The sequence below is a fragment of the Chiloscyllium plagiosum genome, chromosome 27, assembly GCF_004010195.1.
Source record: "Chiloscyllium plagiosum isolate BGI_BamShark_2017 chromosome 27, ASM401019v2, whole genome shotgun sequence".
Classification (NCBI taxonomy): Eukaryota; Metazoa; Chordata; class Chondrichthyes; order Orectolobiformes; family Hemiscylliidae; genus Chiloscyllium; species Chiloscyllium plagiosum.
The window spans coordinates 25,792,614-25,811,268 of NC_057736.1; positions in this window are offsets into that span (position 1 = coordinate 25,792,614).

An 18,655-nucleotide genomic window follows, 5' to 3' on the forward strand; every position below is an offset into this window, starting at 1 on the left:
AACAAGAGCAGCAGATGAATTGAAATTTGTCTTGAGCACAATTTTTTTTTCTCCTCACCAATAGTGTACATTGAAGAGGGCCCTCTAAGAGTGCACCTAGTCCTGTGAACTATTATACAAAAAGTGGAAACCTTTTACATAGTCCCATTAACTTGGGTGTGGGCAAAGTTTTGACCAGTTGAAACTGATCTGTACACACAAGTGAAAGTAAACAACATTGATAAAAAATGTAGCAACTAGAGAAAATATTGGATTTAATGATGTATTTCAACTTTGACTGGGACAAAACATCCATCCTAGGACAAGACAAACAGAGACACGCACAAGAATTCCTAGAAGCATGGCATTCCAAACGGAACTCTATCAATAAACACATCGAGTTAGATCCCATCTACCACCCCCTAAGAAAAAGAACAGGAAATGACATCACCACAGGAAATGACATCACCAACCCAAAGAAACCCAAACATATAAATAGAAAGCAGGAATATCAGTAGTGCTTCACATGGAGGCCCACTGAAAATGTTATCTCGTAGGGTGATGAAACATCTGGAAATGAACCTTCCAGCTCAGCGAGCAAACCTACATCCAGAACCTCAACCTGAGCTACAAATCTTCTCAAAACTTGCTATTTAATGATGTAACCTTTCTGAAAAACCCATTGAGATACTAAGGTGTAGGAGGAAGAAATCTATATAGGATGACGTTTTCCACACAATTTAGTTTGAAAACTTCAGCTTGCTCTGAGGCATATTTATTTTTGACTTCATTAAGTCAGTTTCTTGACATGTGAAAAAATTGTGATGTTTGAATCAAAGAATGAAGTTTAGAGAAAAGTATTCATCCTTCTAAATAGCATACTGAGAGAAGATAATCTCCAATCACTGTTGCAATGATGTCTTAGAGCACAAATCACTGAACAATTCAGTTCAGTCATAGAATGTCTTCATAATGATGTGCAGATTGTTTCTCAATAAATCTTTAACAATTTCAACATAATCATTAAGCTGATGTGAAATCAATGAAACTGTTTAACCAGCAAAGCACAAGCAGACATTTCGGCAGCTATGCTGTCTTTTTAAGGTCACAATATTCCTGATATGTCACCATAATTTCCTTGTGCCTTCATAAAATACCATAACAGGGAATCCTCACCCACTCCTCTCTCAGTGACTAATGAATAAATGCCTCATGGTACCACCAATGCAAAAGAACCTGTCATATAGTCCCTCAGGATGAAAATGAATATTGGTTAAATTCACTCCTTGACTAGTCTTGGATATAGAGGTCAAAATTGATAACCCTTTTGGTTGAGTGGCTAGTAGCACCAGGCTTTCAGAGCAAGATTGATTGTTTGGGCAATAAGATAGATGTCTGACACCACCTATTGAAGCTGTACATGTACTAGTGAGAAAATAAAGGTGAAATTTCTTCTATTTTCCTTCATTGTTTCTTTTAAATCATTAAAACCATAAATTTGATGGAGTTACAAAATACTTATCCATATTTAAGAGAATGAACTCCTTCAGCATTGTGATCATTACTTTTGATTGAATTGATTAATCCATTGAATAAGGAATAAGTAATAATCAGTGGTTTCCCATTTTCCCGAGGGACGTATTTAACTTCTGGGAAACATGTGCTAAGCTAATTAAAGGACCAGACTTCCATTAAAGTTTCAGATTTTCTTTTTTTCTATATATTATTAAATACCTTTTTTTTAGAAACAGTAACAAGCTGAGATGGAAGCCAGGGAAAGGAGGAAAATAGGCTGTGATTAATGGTTGTGAACATTTGAAGTGGTTTAAATATTTGATATAAAATGGCAAAGTCAAAGTGTTACTGCATGAAGTAGGTAGGAGGAGGGTTGGTCAGTTTGGAACACGAGGCACCTCCCTGGAGGATGTGTAATCTGCACAAATACCATGCATAGCCCAAGGCCCCTGTCAAAGGCCCTCCTGCTATACTGGAAAAAATCTCTTGAGTTTTATGTATCCAAGAATGTTTGACATTAAATATAAACGTATAAACTTTAAATGGTGAGTTAACATCATTGCAAGAAACTGTTCTGTATTGTACTTGATGTAATGACAAGTTTGAAATGTTATGTAATGTATCTTTAGAATATGTATGAATAGAGTACATTTTGGGGGCAAAAATGCACTTTGCACGTCTCCATAGGCTTTAGAAACAGACGTAGAGTCAATGGCAGATCATAAGAAAGTTGCCAAAGTATTGACACCAACAGTAACATACACCAGAAAGAAAATGACTAGAGGACTTGACAGGAGCTATTACCCAATCAACTAGCAACACATTTACTGCTGACTTTGGACACCTTTCACCATATGTGTTTGGCCTGTTTCTGATACAGTAATTATAAAAGCATCATGCACATAATTTTGCACTCAGAAGGTTTCTGTAGGTGTGTTAAAGCTGGCATCATAGCATGTGTTCATCTTCTGTCATTGTAAACACTTATAAAGGGACCTAACAGAACGATGTAAATCAGTATCTCACAGCATGTTGCACACTTCTCACCAACTCGTTCAAGCACCAATGAAGCTATAATCATCCCAGAGATTAAAGCTTAATCAAGCAGAATTGAGTATTTTACAATATTTTACTGAGAAGCAACTACTGATGTTGAAGAAGCAGCTTCTGCAATGTGCCTTAGGGTGGTTTACTGTGCCAATGACACTATATAAACATAAGTTGTTGTTGAATCTAATGGTAGCCATAATGACCCTACATTCTGGTAAATGCAGCAGAGCAGTGAAATGAGAGAATCATCAGCAGGAAAGGAGAAATGTTGGTCATATAAACCAGTTCTTTAATGCAACTGTGTGTAAAACACTGACTGTTACTTAAATGGTCCCCACACCGACAGGATTACATTTTCTCATTCCCAGTTATATATAGAGCCGTGCAGTGATTCAGTAGTAAATGCTGCTCCCTCACAGCACCAGGGACCCAGACTCAATTCCACCCTCAGCTGACTGTCTGTTTGGAGTTTGCATGTTCTCCCAGTGTCTGCGTGGGTCTCCTCTGCGTGCTCTAGTTTCCTCCCACAATCCGAAGATGTGCGGGTTAAGTGGATTGGCCATGCTAAATTGCTCATAGTCTCCACGTGGATTAGCCATGGGAAATGCAGGACTGAAGGGCAGGAGGTGGGTCTGGGTGGGATGCTCTTTGAGGGGTCAGTGTGGACTTGACAGGCTGAATGGTTGCTTCAACACTATAGAGATTCTATGATCCTAAATACCAGGGCTGCAGAGACAATTACCATCATGATGGGTGCAGATGATCTAATTTTGTTGCCAGCTGAGTTCCTAGGTATGCTTTTCTTTATTCTATATCAAATCCAGACATTAAATAGACATTTAAAAGAATCATTCATTTAAAACAGATTCACAAGCTAACAAAAGGCCCATTGTCATAAAATCTTCAGGGATCAGCAAAAGATGTTTAATCAATTGTTAATCTTAAATCTAAGTTTTATTAACCAGAGTTATCCAGTCATAGAGTCATATAGTCATACAGAAAGGAAACAGACCCTTCGGTCCAACCAGTCCATGCCAAAAATAATCCCAAACTAAACTAGTTCCACCTGCCTGCTCCTGGCCCATATCCCTCCAAACCTTTCCTATAGTTCCACCTGCCTGCTCCTGGCCCATATCCCTCCAAACCTTTCCTATTCATGTATCCATCCCAAAATGTTTTTTAAATGTTGTAATTGTACCCACAGCCACCACTTCCTCAGGAAGTTCGTTGCACACATGAAGCACCCTCTGTGTAAAAGATTTGACTCTCGTGTCTTTTTTAAATCTCCCACTCCTCTCACCTTAAAAATGTGCCCCCTTTAATAAAGGATATGCCTAAATAGGGCAGGGGCATTTACATGAGCCAGAGTGCTCAGGTTTTCAGACTAGGTCTGAAAGTGAGAGAACGGTAGCTCAGTGGTTAGTACTGCTGCCTCACAGTGCCAGGGACCTGAATTCAATTCCAGCCTCAGGTGACTACGTGAAGTTTGTACATTCTCCCTGTGTATAGCCTGGGTTTCCTCCCACAGTACAAAGTTGTGTTGGTCAGGTGAGTCAGCCATGCTAAATTGCCCATAGTGTTAGGTACATTAGTCAGGGGTAAATATAGGAGAGGGGAATGGGTCTGGGTGAGTTACTTTTCAGAGGTGTGGACTTCTAGGGCCAAAGGACCTGTTTCCATACTGTAGGGAATCTAATCTAATTCCCAGGAGGGAAACACACAAACTACTCAGACAAGAAAGTTGGGTCAGTAAGGGATTTCTTTCCAAAAATCTAATTTTGCTTGTATTTCATATTTAATATTTAATTGCAATTTTCTATTTAAATTGTAAATTTTATCGAGTGGTAAACAGAGATCTCTACTTTAGAGCAGCTAAAGTTAGTTAACTTAGGAAACTAGCTAAAACTCTTTTTTTCTGTGACTGCCACTCAGCTCACTCTTCTTAGTTTCAGAGAAAAAATATGGGCATCTCAGTGAAATGAATAAAGAAAAAAATTGAAAAAAAAATAGTTAAATTAAAACACAATAGGGATGACAGGACAGGTTTTGTGTCAAAATTTGAGCATGTGGGAATTCCTGGCTGCTGGTGTGATCCAGGACAAACACGTCTGCAGTATTTGTAACTTTTGCAGCTCCAGAGATCATAAGCTGGACACCAAACTATTACTACTGTGACAAGTCAGGGATGCTCAAAGTTATCTGGACACTTTCTATTATAGGAGGTGGTCAAATCCTTTAGGAAAGATTATTCTGTTTCTGTCATTTGCTGGAAAAGAAGGTTGTGAGTGAGTGAGGCAGGTAAGGAACCCAGGAAACAAGATTACAAGAGCCTCAGATTTTGCAATTGTCTAACAGGTTTGAAGTTTTTTCAGCTGACATCAGTGGAAGAGAGGTGTCTGCAGATTTTTTCAGAATTTGGGTCACCTCCTTACTCCTGCATGGTCAAATCCTGGCAGTAAACGGAGAATCAAAATACCACGATAGTTTAGAATCGAAGGGTATTGCTATATATGAATGTAAAAGTCTGAAATGGATAATGTGAATACTGCATTAAACACTGTCCAAAATGAGGATGTCATATATGTTTGGACAGGCAACGCAGCTCTTGATCTCAAAAGATTCAGACCTAATGTCAAGATCTTCTTCATTATCTTAATGAAAAGATCTGATAAACCAACATAACTTGTAACAAATTATTATTATGGAATAATCCATATTGTGTTTAAGAAAATGGATTATTTTCAATAGACTATTAAGTGGTTTTCCTATACGACACAAGACCATTACGCACCCTATTGATCACCTGCACAAAAGAGAATGGTGGCAACAATTTACCGAATAGATCTTACACTATGATGAGTGTGATGAAGATTCATCATACAACATGGCACCAGCCGTGAACATTGCTTACAAATTAGATAATCAGTAGTGAAGCTCTGAAAAATCATCAGACACAGCTTTTGAGAAAGCTGCTCATGCAGCAGGCAGTAGCTGAAAGGACTCAATGTTTAAGACTGCTGCAGCAGAAAAACCAATGGCAAGATTCTATAAAGTAACATAAACTAGAAACTCCATGGAGTGGGAACACTAGTCGCACCTAAACAGTTTAGAGACTGCATTAACAGCCGATAATCTGTAGAAATGGTCCCAAGACAAGATGCAGCCTGACAGCAAATTGATTTGGGCAGTGTAAATAGCACTGGACCTTGAAGGAATAAGTCCTAATGTTGGTATCTCTTTCATCTTCTAAATAACTGTCTATTATATCAATATAACTTGTATCTACTTACCAGCATGGAATAGACTTCATCTTGTTTAAAAGTCTCTTCTCTTTGGACTACTATATAGAGTCATGGAATCATAGAACAAAGAACAAAGAAAGTTTCCAGCCCAGGAACAGGCCCTTCGGCCCTCCACGCCTGAGCCAATCCAAATCTACTGTCTAAACCTGTTGCCCAATACCTAAGCATCTGTATCCATCTGCTCCACAGCTACTCATGTATCTGTCCAGATGATTCTTAAATGAATCTACCATGCCTGCCTCTACCACCTCTGTTGGCAACACGTTCCAAACACCCACCACCCTCTGTGTAAAGTATTTGCCACGTGTATCCCCCTTAAGCTTTTCACCTCTCACCTTGAAAGTGTGACCTCTCATTATTGAATCCTCCACCCTGGGAAAAAGCTTATCTCTATCTATCCTGTCTATACCCTTCATGCTTTTGTAAACCTCAATCAGGACCCCCCTCAATCTCCTTTTTTCAAATGAAAACAAACCTAACCTACTCAACCTCTCTTCATAGCTAGCACCTTCCATACCAGGCAACATCCTTGTAAACCTTCTCTGCACCCTCTCCTTTTGGTAATGTAGCGACCAGAATTGTACACAGTATTCTAAATGCGGCCAAACCAATGTCTTGTACAATTTTAACAAGGCCTGCCAGCTCTTATACGCAATACCCTGTCTGATGAAGGCAAGCAGACCATATGCCTTCTTGACCACTCTATCCACCTGTGCAGCAACCTTCAGGGTACAATGGTCCTGCACTCCCAGATCTCTCTGCTCATCAACTTTTCCCAAAGCTCTTCCTTCTACAATATAATTCACTCTAGAATTAGACTTGCTTAAATGCATCACCTCACATTTGTCTGGATTGAACTCCATCTGCCACTTGTCTGCCCAACTCTCGAGTGTATCTATATTCTCCTGTATTCTTTGACAGTACCTTATGCTTTCTGCTGCTCCACCAATCTTTGTGTCATCTGCAAACTTGCTGAACATACCAATCATGCCCTGTTACAGATCATTTATGTATATCACAAACAACAGTGGCCCCAGCACTGATCCCTGTGGAACACCACTGGTCGCCTTTCTCCATTTCGAGAAGCTCCCTGCAACTACTACTCTCTGTCTCCTGTTGCTCAACGGGTTCTTTATCCACCTAGTTAGAATACCTTGCACACCAAGTGACTTCACTTTCTCCACTAGTCTACCATGGGAAACCTTATCAAATGCCTTATTAAAGTCCATGTAAGAACTCCATTAAGTTGGTAAGACACGACTTCACCGCACAAAACCATGTTGTCTATCACTAATAAGCCCATTCTTTTCTAAATATAAATAGATCCTATCCCTCAGTACCTTCTCCAGCAACTTTCTTACCACTGACGTCAGGCTCACTGGTCTGTAGTTGCCTGGAATATCCATACTACCCTTCTTGTATAGGGGGACAACATGAGCAACCTTCCAGTCCTCCGGCACCTCACCTGTATTTAAGGATACCACAAAGATATCTATCAGGGCCCCAGCTATTTCCTCTCTCGCCTCTCTCTGCAACCTGGGATAGATCCCATCCAGTCCTGCGGATTTGTCCACCTTAATAACCTCCAGCCTACCCAACACATCTTCCCTACTTATGTCAACATGATCTAGACTAATCAAACTTCTATCTCTAAAATCAACATTCATCATGTTCCTCTCCTCAGTGAACACTGATGCAAAGTAATCATTCAAAATCTCGCCCACTCTCTCAGGTTTGACACACAGCCTTCCTTCATTATCCTTCAGTGGACCAATCCTTTCTCTAGGTACCCTCTTGCTTCTTGTATAAGAATAAAATGCTTTGGGATTCTCCTTAATTCTGCTCGCTAAAGCTATTTCATGACCCTTTTCAGCCTGCTTGATTCCTCATTTAAAACTAGTCCTACTCTTCCGATATTCCTCCAGGGCCCATTCTGTTCTTAGCTGCCTGGACCTTATATACGCTTCCCTTTTCCTCTTGGCTAGTCACACGATTTCTCCTGTCATCCACGATTCATGAATCTTGCCTTTCCTATCCTTTGCCATCAACAGGACATGCTATCCTGCACTATCTTTAACCTGTCTTTGAAAGCGTCTCTCATATCAAATGTGGACCTCCCTTCAAATAGCTGTGTCCAATCCACATTTCCCAGCTCCTGCCTAATTTTGATATAATTGGCCTTGGCCCAGTTTACTACTATTCCCTTAGGACCACTCTCATCTTTGTCTACGAGTATTCTAAAACTTACACTGTTCCCAAAGAAACCCCCCACCGCAACTTCTGCCACCTCGCCTGGCTCATTCCCCAATACCAGGTTCAAAATGGCCCCTTCCCTCGGGTGCCTCCTAGCAGAGTGGGGAGACTGGGCGCCTCCTAGCAGAGCGCTTTAGGGAACATCTCCGAGACACCCGCACCAATCAACCAAACCGCCCCGTGGCCCAACATTTCAACTCCCCCTCCCACTCTGCCGAGGACATGGAGGTCCTGGGCCTCCTTCACCGCCGCTCCCTCACCACCAGACACCTGGAGGAAGAACGCCTCATCTTCCACCTCGGAACACTTCAACCCCAGGGCAACAATGTGGACTTCAACAGAACTGCTGTGCTCTTCCAGCACCACTAATCCAGAAACTGGTTTCCAGCATCTGCAGTCATTGTTTTTACCTTATTGACGTACTGCTCTCGAAAATTCTCCTGGACGCTTCTGACAAATTCTACCCCATCCAGACCTCTGACGCTAAGTGTATCCCAGTCAACGTTGGGAAAATTAAAATCTCCCATCACCACTACCTATTGCCTCTACATCTTTCTATAATCTGTTTACCTATTTGTTCTTCTACCTCACACTCACTGTTGGGAGGCCTTTAGTACAGCCCCAACAATGTAATTGCACCCTTCTTATTTCTCAGCTCACCCATAACGCCTCACTACCCAAGCCCTCCATAAAGTCCTCCTTTAGCACAGGTATGATATTATCCCTGACCAGCAATGCAACTCCACCCCCCCTTTTACTTCCCTCCCTGTCCTGTCTGAAGCGTCGATATCCTGGAACATTTAGTTGCCAACCATGCCCTTCCTTCAACCAAGTCTCTGTGATCGCAATAACTTCATACTCCCAGGCACCAATCCACGCCCTAAGTTCATCTGCCTTACACACTATACTCCTTGCATTAAAGTAGATGCACTTCAGGCCACCAATTCTTTTGCGTTCATCTGCTCTCTGCCTACTTTTCCCCTTATTAATGCTATCTTCATGATTCTTGAGGTCTCCAGTTTCTATCTTAGTGTCTACTTGTCTTCTCTTCTGGTTCCCAGCCCCTTGCCACATTAGTTTAAAACCATCCCAACCGTAGTAGCAAAAACTCCCCCAAAGACATTGGTTCCAGTCTGGTTCAGATGTAGACCGTCCATTTTGTAATAGTCCCACCTTCCCCAGAACCAGTCCCAATGTCCAACAAATCTGAACCCCTCCCTCCTACACCATTCCTCAAGCTACGTGTTCATCCTGCCTTTTTTTTATTTCTACGCTGGCTAGCACATGGCACTGGTAGCAATCCTGAGATCACTACCTTTGAGGTCCTCCTCTTTAACTTCTCTCCTAGCTCCCTGAATTCTTCTTTCAGGACCGCATCGTGTTTTTTACTTATATCATTGGTGCCTGTATGCACCAATTCAACTGGCTGTTAACCCTCCCCTTTTAGAATGCTGTCCAGATGATCAGTGACATCCCTGACCCGAGCACCTGGGTGGCAGCATTCCATCCAGGAGTCCCATGTTCAGCCACAGAACCGCCTATCTACTCCCCTTACAATAGAATCTCCAATGACTATGGCCCTACGAGTCTTTTTCCCGCCCTGAACAGCAGTGCCCACCAAGGTGCCATGATCTTGGCAACTGCTGCCCTCCCCTGGTGAGCCATCTCCCCCAACAGTATCCAAAACGGTATACCTGTTTTGGAGGGAGTTGATTGCAGGGGACACCTGCACGGCCTTCCTACTCTTTTTCTGCATTTTGGTCACCCATTCACAGTCTCCCTCAGCAATTCTAACCTGTGATGTGACCAATTCACTAAATGTGCAATCCACGACCTCCTCAGCATCGTGGCTGCTCGACAGTGAGTCCATCTGCAGCTCCAGAGCCATCATGCGGTCAAACAAGAGCTGCAGCTGGACACATTTCTTGCAAGTGTAAGAGTCAGGAACATCAGCCACGTCCCTGAGCTCCCACATCAAGCAAGAGGCACATGCCATGGGTCAGAGGTCCCCTGCCATTTTAAGCCTTAGCTTTATATCAACTAATTAAAACTGAACAATGCACTTAAATATATATTTTTTTTAAATAAAACCCTTACCTTACAGAGTCTTTTTCTTCTGGTTAGAGGAGGGGGAGCGGGAGGGAGATACTACACGTGTAGTATTTCGGGTTTAGCCGCTGCCCAAATATATACTAAGTCCTTACCTTCCCGGCACCCTCCTGGTCTCCACGTCACCTCCTCTGTGTCTCCCGCTGCTCCCGGACAGGAAAAGGAGATGTACAGCATGGAAACAAACCCTTTGGTCCAACTCATTCATGCCGCCCAGAAATTCCAACCTAACCTTGTGCCATTTGCCAGCAATTGGTCCATAGCCCTCTAAACCCTTCCTATTCATATACCCATCCATATGCCTTTTAAAATTTTCCACCACCATATGAGACAAAACACGTCCTGTAGATCACAGTCAGGAGAGAGGATTTTGGCAACAAATCCACAAGATGGATCTAAAACCATGACAATTTGAGGTGAGGATCCATCTTAAAGCAGTAATTGTCATAACAAACTATCAGGTATCTCCTGGAACTTAAGTCTTTGTTCAAACTTTTTAAATGCTACAACTTCATAACAGGAATGTATTTTTTTCAAATTACACACAACAGTTGCTCAGTGGTTGGCACTATTGCCTCACAGCGCCAGGGACCCAGGTTCGATTCCACCCTTGGGTGACTGTCGATGTAGAGTTTGCACGTTCTCCCCATGTCTGCGTGGGTTTCCTCCGGGTACTCCGGTTTCCTCCCACAATCCAAAGATGTGCAGTTCAAGTGGATTGGCCATGCGAGATTGCCCATAGTGTTAGGTGCATTAGTCAGAGGGAAATGGGTCTGGGTGGGTTACTCTTTGGAGGGTCGGTCTGGATTTGTTGGGCCGAAGGGCCTGTTTCCATGCTGTAGGGAATCTAATCTAATCTACAAAAATGTATTTGGGAATATTATAGCTTTTCAATGATGACTGGTAGGGAAGTTTCAAGATTTAAAATGCATAATACCTGTAAGATGTCGAATGAAATGACCCTTTAACATCCAAGTTGTGTATTCTACAGCAAATTTCTAGTGTTTCTAATGTGTTTGAGTGTATGTGCTTTATGGAACCTAGACCATTGGAAATCAGTTATTTTAATCTTCTGCTCAAGCTCTGATTAATGACCTGTGAAAACAGCTTCTGGAAGTAAAGATTTTCCTGATGCTAATGCCATTGATTTATGGCATTATTACTTCTGCACCTCTATTCTGTGCATCGTGGTCAGGTCCAGGGCCATGGCACTGCTATTCTACTCTTTCCAGAAGTATGCTATGGATTTGAAGTTGTTTATTAACCCTTGGAAAGACTGAGGTCCATTCACTAATAAATGTCCCAAATGTTACACCACAGTAGAGCTTCTGAATTTGCAAACAAAAGAAACAAGTGAAAAATTCCTTTTTTTCTAGTCATTTCCAGAAAGCAAGCAACATAGGATGCATTAAATAAAATTAGAATGTTATTTTATTTTTAAGACATTCAACATCAGACATCAAGCTACGAATTAATGTACACCTGTGAAATTTATAGGAATATTTTTCATTCCAGAAAATTTAACATTTCAAATTTGAAAAAGCATCACAAAAATATTAATCTTTAAATGCTGTTCGTTGATATGTCAGTTATAACAAAAGTGTAGTTCAAATTGAAGGCTTCTCTCTTTCTGTGATCAATCGTTGATTGTTGCAAAGAGGTTTGTAGCTGTCTGTAATTAGTCGTTCACATTGGCACACTGCTTCATGCCCTGATGTTCTTTAACTAGCAGTGTGATTTCAACATCTGGTAACAAAAGACTGCTGCCGATCTCCCCAAAGCAGTTAATAAATACCATCAGTTGGTTGGAAACGTTAACTTTGGAACTTGCTTTTACTGTGTAGATTAAAAGTATTAAAATTAATTTATGTTAGTAACTAAATACTGAAAGATGCTTGTATTGAATGCAAGTTGATTGGAATGTGAAGTTTAATTGGATATCCATTAACTGATAGGAACTACACCAGAACTTTTTCATTTGCTTAGATCATAATCTAAAACGCAAGCATTTTACTGTGTCTAGACCACAGAAAACTCTAAACTGCTAAGACTCATTTTTCACTCACCATGTAGCCCCACTAGCCTGGGTACAAAATCATTCCTAATTGCAAATAATTTGTGCAGAGGCATAGTTTTGCTCTTTTCCCTCAGAGAACAGTATAAATTATGAATATTAACCTGATTTCATATATAAATCTATGATTAATGACGTTAAACTCTGTGAGAAAAATATTCAGTGTCATATACCCTGGAAGCTACAAGATGGCAAATACATGGGGAAGGTCATAAAAATTAGATTGTAAAGCTCTTAAAAGAGATAATATTGTTGAGGAGGTTCTTGGACCCAAGAGAAGGTTGTTAGCAGGTTCTTATTTTTAGAAAATCCTCTCAAACTAAAGGAAATACAAATTGTGTAGAAATTACCTAGATATGAAATGGTACATCCCAAGTAAATGAGGCCTGGAAGGAATGTCAGAGGTGTTTTAGGAATATCCATCACAAAACCTAAAATAAGCCACTAACAGGAGTATTTGAACTCTAACAGCAAAGATGTATGGAGAGTATGGAGAGAAAAACAATTGAAAGGGATGTTGACATAATAAATTATTTTGTTTCCCCTCGTAAAACATGTCACTGTGGAAACTAGGGTTAGATGCACTTGATGCAGCGTCAGGCCTCAGTATGTGGGAACAGGTGGGCAATAATGATCACAGGATTACTGGATTCAACTTCACCTTCCAAACTAAAGTTGTTGAAAATTGAATAGCTATGGCAGATTACAAGAAAAGCTAGATTTTGAAAGATAGCAGATATTTGAGTCAGGTCAATTGGACTGCCCTACTAAACAGATGCACCATTTCTAACACAGAAGGAAAATGGAACACTATTAAAGTCATGTTAATGTTTGTTTGAGAATGTCAGCATGGAGGAGAAATCATGTATCATCAATCTAATTTAATTTTACCATATTTGTCATTATAAGGTTATGTAAAGAAAGATACATGAACCTATAGCCTTGAAATTGAATGATCTATGTAACTGGGTACAATCCCAGTACTGTCCTCATTGCAAGTCTTAATACAGCTTTTGGCAGGACCACAAGAAATTAATCCACTGATCTCATTTGTTAATTAGTGATTAGTTGCAGTTGCTAATCATAATGCAAGAGTCAACTCAGTTGTCTTTGGAGACATCATATTCAAACTGCTTAATCACCAGAATGGAATTCAATTACTGTTCCAGTCGAAGTGAAATTGGGACTTTTGTTAGAGCCATGCTGCTGTGAGTTATGTAGTGACAGTGCTTGATAAATATGCAGTTATATATATAATGTGAAGTATGATGTAACTGTGACCTCCTTAATGTGTATTAGTCTACCCGATGTAAGATATTCCATGAACTACTCCATAGCCAGTAATGCCTATTGCTAGCTCATCCTGCATTTGTTGATCGATATCATTTCAGGAAGTACTTGGAAATCTAGCTTGAGAATATTTGAAGATGCTTTCACAGATACTATCATAAAACGTGGTGGCAGAAGTGGACATACACACTTAGTATTTTCAGGCAACTTTGAGCAACTAAGAAGCAAAAGGTCTTCAGAAGGCCCAGAGGAATCATGAAAAAATAATTCTTCAGCAAATTTGAGTAAAGAGCTGTCCTTATCTTTTCTACAACCCATTGATACTGACAAAGAGATACTGCAGCAACATTGATGGGAGTTATAGAAATGGCATTTCCACTTGTACAGAACAGTTTAAGAACTCTATGAATAAGCAACAGCTCTGGGTCATTACTTTTCTGTATGCAGTGAATCCCATTGCAGATGTTGTCCTCCACAGACAATGTGTACATAAAACCTCAGCAGATTTTCAGCATTCAATACCTATCAGAGTGTGAGAAAGCATGTTGTTATTGAATATGTCTAGTTTAATCAGCTGTCACAGAAGCCAGAGGAATTAGCTGACTTCTTCATTAATGACTGATGTCAATTGGCCAGTTTGCATCGATATGGGACATTGAAGGGTAAGCTTATTTGAGATTATCAGTGTCCTCAACAACAAACTTTCTGACTTCTTTGCATTCTAAAAACAACTTGATACTAGAACAAGCAGGGCTACTGGAACAAAGAGCACACAACCAACATGTGATTCAGGCAACTCAAAGACTCAATCTGAGCTTGTTTGTTGGCTAGAGCCAAAGTTATCTGCCTTTCCCAACAAGAAATATACCAGCATTGCCAGATGGCAGGAACTGCCATTATACAGTGTGGGCATTAAGGTACAAAAAGACAAGATAAGCATTACAGCGACAGCAACTCAAGGTGCACCATGGAAGTACACAGCATCCTGTAAATGGATTGGAGATGTGCGATCAGGTTTCTTAGATGTTGGATGCCAATGTCTGTGGATGTGGAGTAAGCACGGAGCTAAAGTCATTAGGTACCAACTCTGACTTCCATGTCAAGAATTCTCAATGTCTGGCTTGTTTGGCATCTGTGGTAAGATATGAAGCTGAATATTAATGAGGTGAGCTGCAGTGCCAATAATGTGTTGAACAAGTGATAATTACCCTTAGTTGGTAATGCGCCACTGCCGAGCAAGAAACCAGCCACGCCACTCAGCAAATTCATAAAAAGTGCTGGGAGATGGTCTTGATGTCATTACCTGATTCTGTCACAAATCTTGCCCTAGCCTACATCACTGAGGCCCCTGTAACATTCAAGCCATTGCATTTTTATATTCATTCATAGGACATGGGCATCTCTGGCTTGTCCAGCATTTATTGCCCATCCATAGTTTGCCATGGGAAGTTGTTGATGAGCTGCATTCTATTTATTTTATATTCATTCATAGAAAGTGGGCATTGCTGGCTAGATCAACATTTATTGGTCATCCCTAATTGCCCAGTGGGCAGTTAAGAGTCAACTTAATTGTAATCTGCACTCACATGAAAGATAAACCTGTTAAGAATGGCAGATTTCCTTCTGTCAATGATGTGAGTGAACTAGAGGGGTTTTAATGACAACTGACATTGTCTGTCTGGTTACTGTTAGACTAGCTTTTAATTCTAGATTTTGTTTGAATTCAAATATCACCAAATGCCATGGTAGAATCTGAAACCATGCCCCTAGAACACTGGCCTATGGCTTGCAGGTCTAGTGACTTTACCACTACACCCTCACCTCCCATTTATTGTAGACAAACCCACAGGGGCATGAGGGAGAGGATTTTGACCCAATTACGTTGCAGAAATAGTGATATATATTTCCAAATTAAAATGGTGAGTGGCTTCAAAGGGAGTATATAATAGGGACATCTTGCTAAAATTATAAAAGACCATATCTTGGATACTGTGAACAGTTTTGGTCCCCTTATTTAAGGAAAGATATACAGGCATTGGAGGTAGTCCAGAAAAAGTTCACTAGGTTACTCTGTGGCTTGAAGGGATTTTCTTATGAACACAGTGGTTGAGTAAAATGGACTTGTGCTCATTGGAGTTTAGAAGAATGAGAGGAACTCTTATTGACACATACAGGATTCTTAGAGGGCTTGACAGGGTAGATATTAAGAGTTTGTTCCCCCCTGTCAAGGGGGTCATCTGTTTAAACCAGTGATTAGGATGATTTGTTTCTTTCAAAGGGCAGTCTATCTGCGAAATTATTTTACTGACGAAGGCTGTGGAGGCCGTGTCATTAAGTATATCCAAAGCTAAGACAGAATTCTGGGGGTCAAACAAAAGATTGGAGTCATGGATTATTAAATCAGCCATGATCCGATTGACTGTCAGAGCAGACTTGATGAGTTGAATGGTGTATTCTGTTCCTACATAGAGTCATAGAGATGTACAACACGGAAACAGACCGTTCGCTCCAACCCGTCCATGCCGACCAGATATCATAACCTAATCCAGTCCCATTTGCCAGCACTTGGAACATTTCATTCCAAACTTTTCCTATTCATATACCCATCCAGATTCCTTTTAAATGTTGTAATTGTACCAGCTTCCACCACTTCCTCTGGCAGCTCATTCCACATGCACAACACCCTCTGCGAAAATGTTGCCCCTTAGTTCCCTTTTATATCTTTCCCCTCTCATCCTAAACCCTAGGCAAAAGACTTTATCTATTTGCCCTATCCATACCCCTCATAATTTTATAAACCTCTTTAAGTTCACCCCTCAGCTTCTGGTGCTCCGGGGAAAACAACCCCAGCCTATTCAGCCTCTCCCTATAGCTCAAACCCTCATACCCAGGTAACATCCTTGTAAGTCTTTGCTGAACCCTTTCAAGTTTCACAACATCCTTCCGATAGGAGTGAAACCAGAATTACACACAAAATGGCCTAACCAATGTCCTATAAAACTGCAACATGACTTCCCAGTCCCTATACTCAATGCTGTGACCAATAAAGAAGATGTTTGGTATGCTATCTTCTTCTCTATCCTGTCTACCTGTGACTCCACTTTCAAGGAACTATGAACCTGTACGCCAAGATATCTTTGTTCAGTAACACTGCCCAGGAGTTTACCATTAAGTGTATAAGTCCTGCCCTGATTTGCCTTTCCAAATGCAACACCTCACATTTACCTAAATTAAACTCCATCTGCTTCTCTTCAGCGCGTTGGCCCATCTGATCAAGATCCCATTGTACATCTTACATTCTCTGGTCTCTAGAAGTCTCATGAGTCATTAAAATTGTTTTACCCCTCTTTTTCTCCTGCAGCCCTAAATTCTAATTTTTCTTAATTGGCAACACTTAGAAACAGTGTTGATCACTACTGCTGACCTTAGCAGGAGCACACCACTGTCACAGCACACTGCTGCTCACCATATTTTCAATCCTGAAACAGTATAACATGGATGAGGATAACCAACTTTTCTGGTCTAACTAAGAATCTTGTTGAGTAAATATGAAATTTATTGCATTAATGCAACTATTTTCAGATTACCTGAATATGACCTACACTCTATAAAGATTATTAGAGCACACTAGCCAGATATGTCTCCAATAAGCTCTTTCTTTATTCTGAACTATTCTTCATGACATTACCAGAGTGGGTGGTGCTTACTGTACTCACTAAACATTAGCCATTTCAGACACTTTCAGACTCATATATACCAGCAACAGTGAAGCGGCATCCACTTTAATTTCATTTTCTCTTGACTCTGCCAACCTTACTGAAACACTGGCATCAGGCACCTGTTAGATCTCCCAGCAAGCATTATCAATGCCTGAACTTCAACAATGTATGTCAGCAGACCATGGCAAACAACACACACACATACCTGTGGTTTTATGGTCGATACTTAGGAGCAGGAAGTCAGGCCAATATTCCTCTCATCTGACTATGGACACTGGGATAATTATAATCTCTTTACAGTCAAACTGGATAACATTAAATAACTTTGACTAAGGGTCAAACATAGGATCACAGGATAGAGACAGATGAAGAAAAACATTTGGTCCCTCGTAATTCACCAGTCCCAAATAAAGCATATATATTGTTATATCCTACTTTTTAGCTAATTCGTGAATGTGCCTTTGGTTTTCATTTCTACAGCTTTACTCTGTTTCCTAAAGAAATGGATCTGCTAAATAGGTACAATTATGTAAATAGGGGCAAATTGCACCTCAAAAAACATGGTGAACAATTTTGAAGCATACAGTGGAGTTCCAGAGATTGTTGTTCAAAACCACAAGCTTATGGAGCCAAGTCCCACAGAGGTAGAGTCCCTAGCTCAGAGATCAAAAGCCCATGTTCAAGTCCCACCAACACTAGAGGTTTGTATGTAACATCTCTGAACAGGTTGATTAAAAATATCTCCAGTAAGGACTCCATATAATACTGTTGTACTGGATTTCTGTGACTTAAATCTTTCAATTTGTGCAATAAGATAAAAGTGTGCATTGTTTGATCTGTTTATAATGTCAGGTCTCCCAAGACACCAGCTATTCTGTTAAAATCTTTGTCTATTCCTACTGTTTCTACTTGGGTCCTTAGGAAATGTCATGGCAATCTGTCACCTTGATCAAATCACCTTATCAACCATATAATACAATCCGGCATGTGAGGAATTGGTTGATTGGTGTCAAAACCCAGAAATTAGCCCTATAAATTTAAGAAAGATGATAAGCTATAAGGTTAACCTTGATACTTGTGGCCCTATAATAACAAACACTGGCCCAACATCTTATTGGCATTCACCTAAAAGGTGTCAGCAACACTAAAACTGAAATTTTTATCACTGCTATTGCTGGTAATGTATAATTACTGAAAACTGCCTTCCTGGGTTATTCCTTAACTCTGGCTGGGGGTTGACAAAAGTAAAAAGCAATATCATCACAGACATTCATTTTTAATAAGCTCTAAACTGGGAAGTTGGTTTATCAGGCTATGACCTCCATCCAGAGATAAAGAAACTGCAGATGCTGGAATCCAACAGG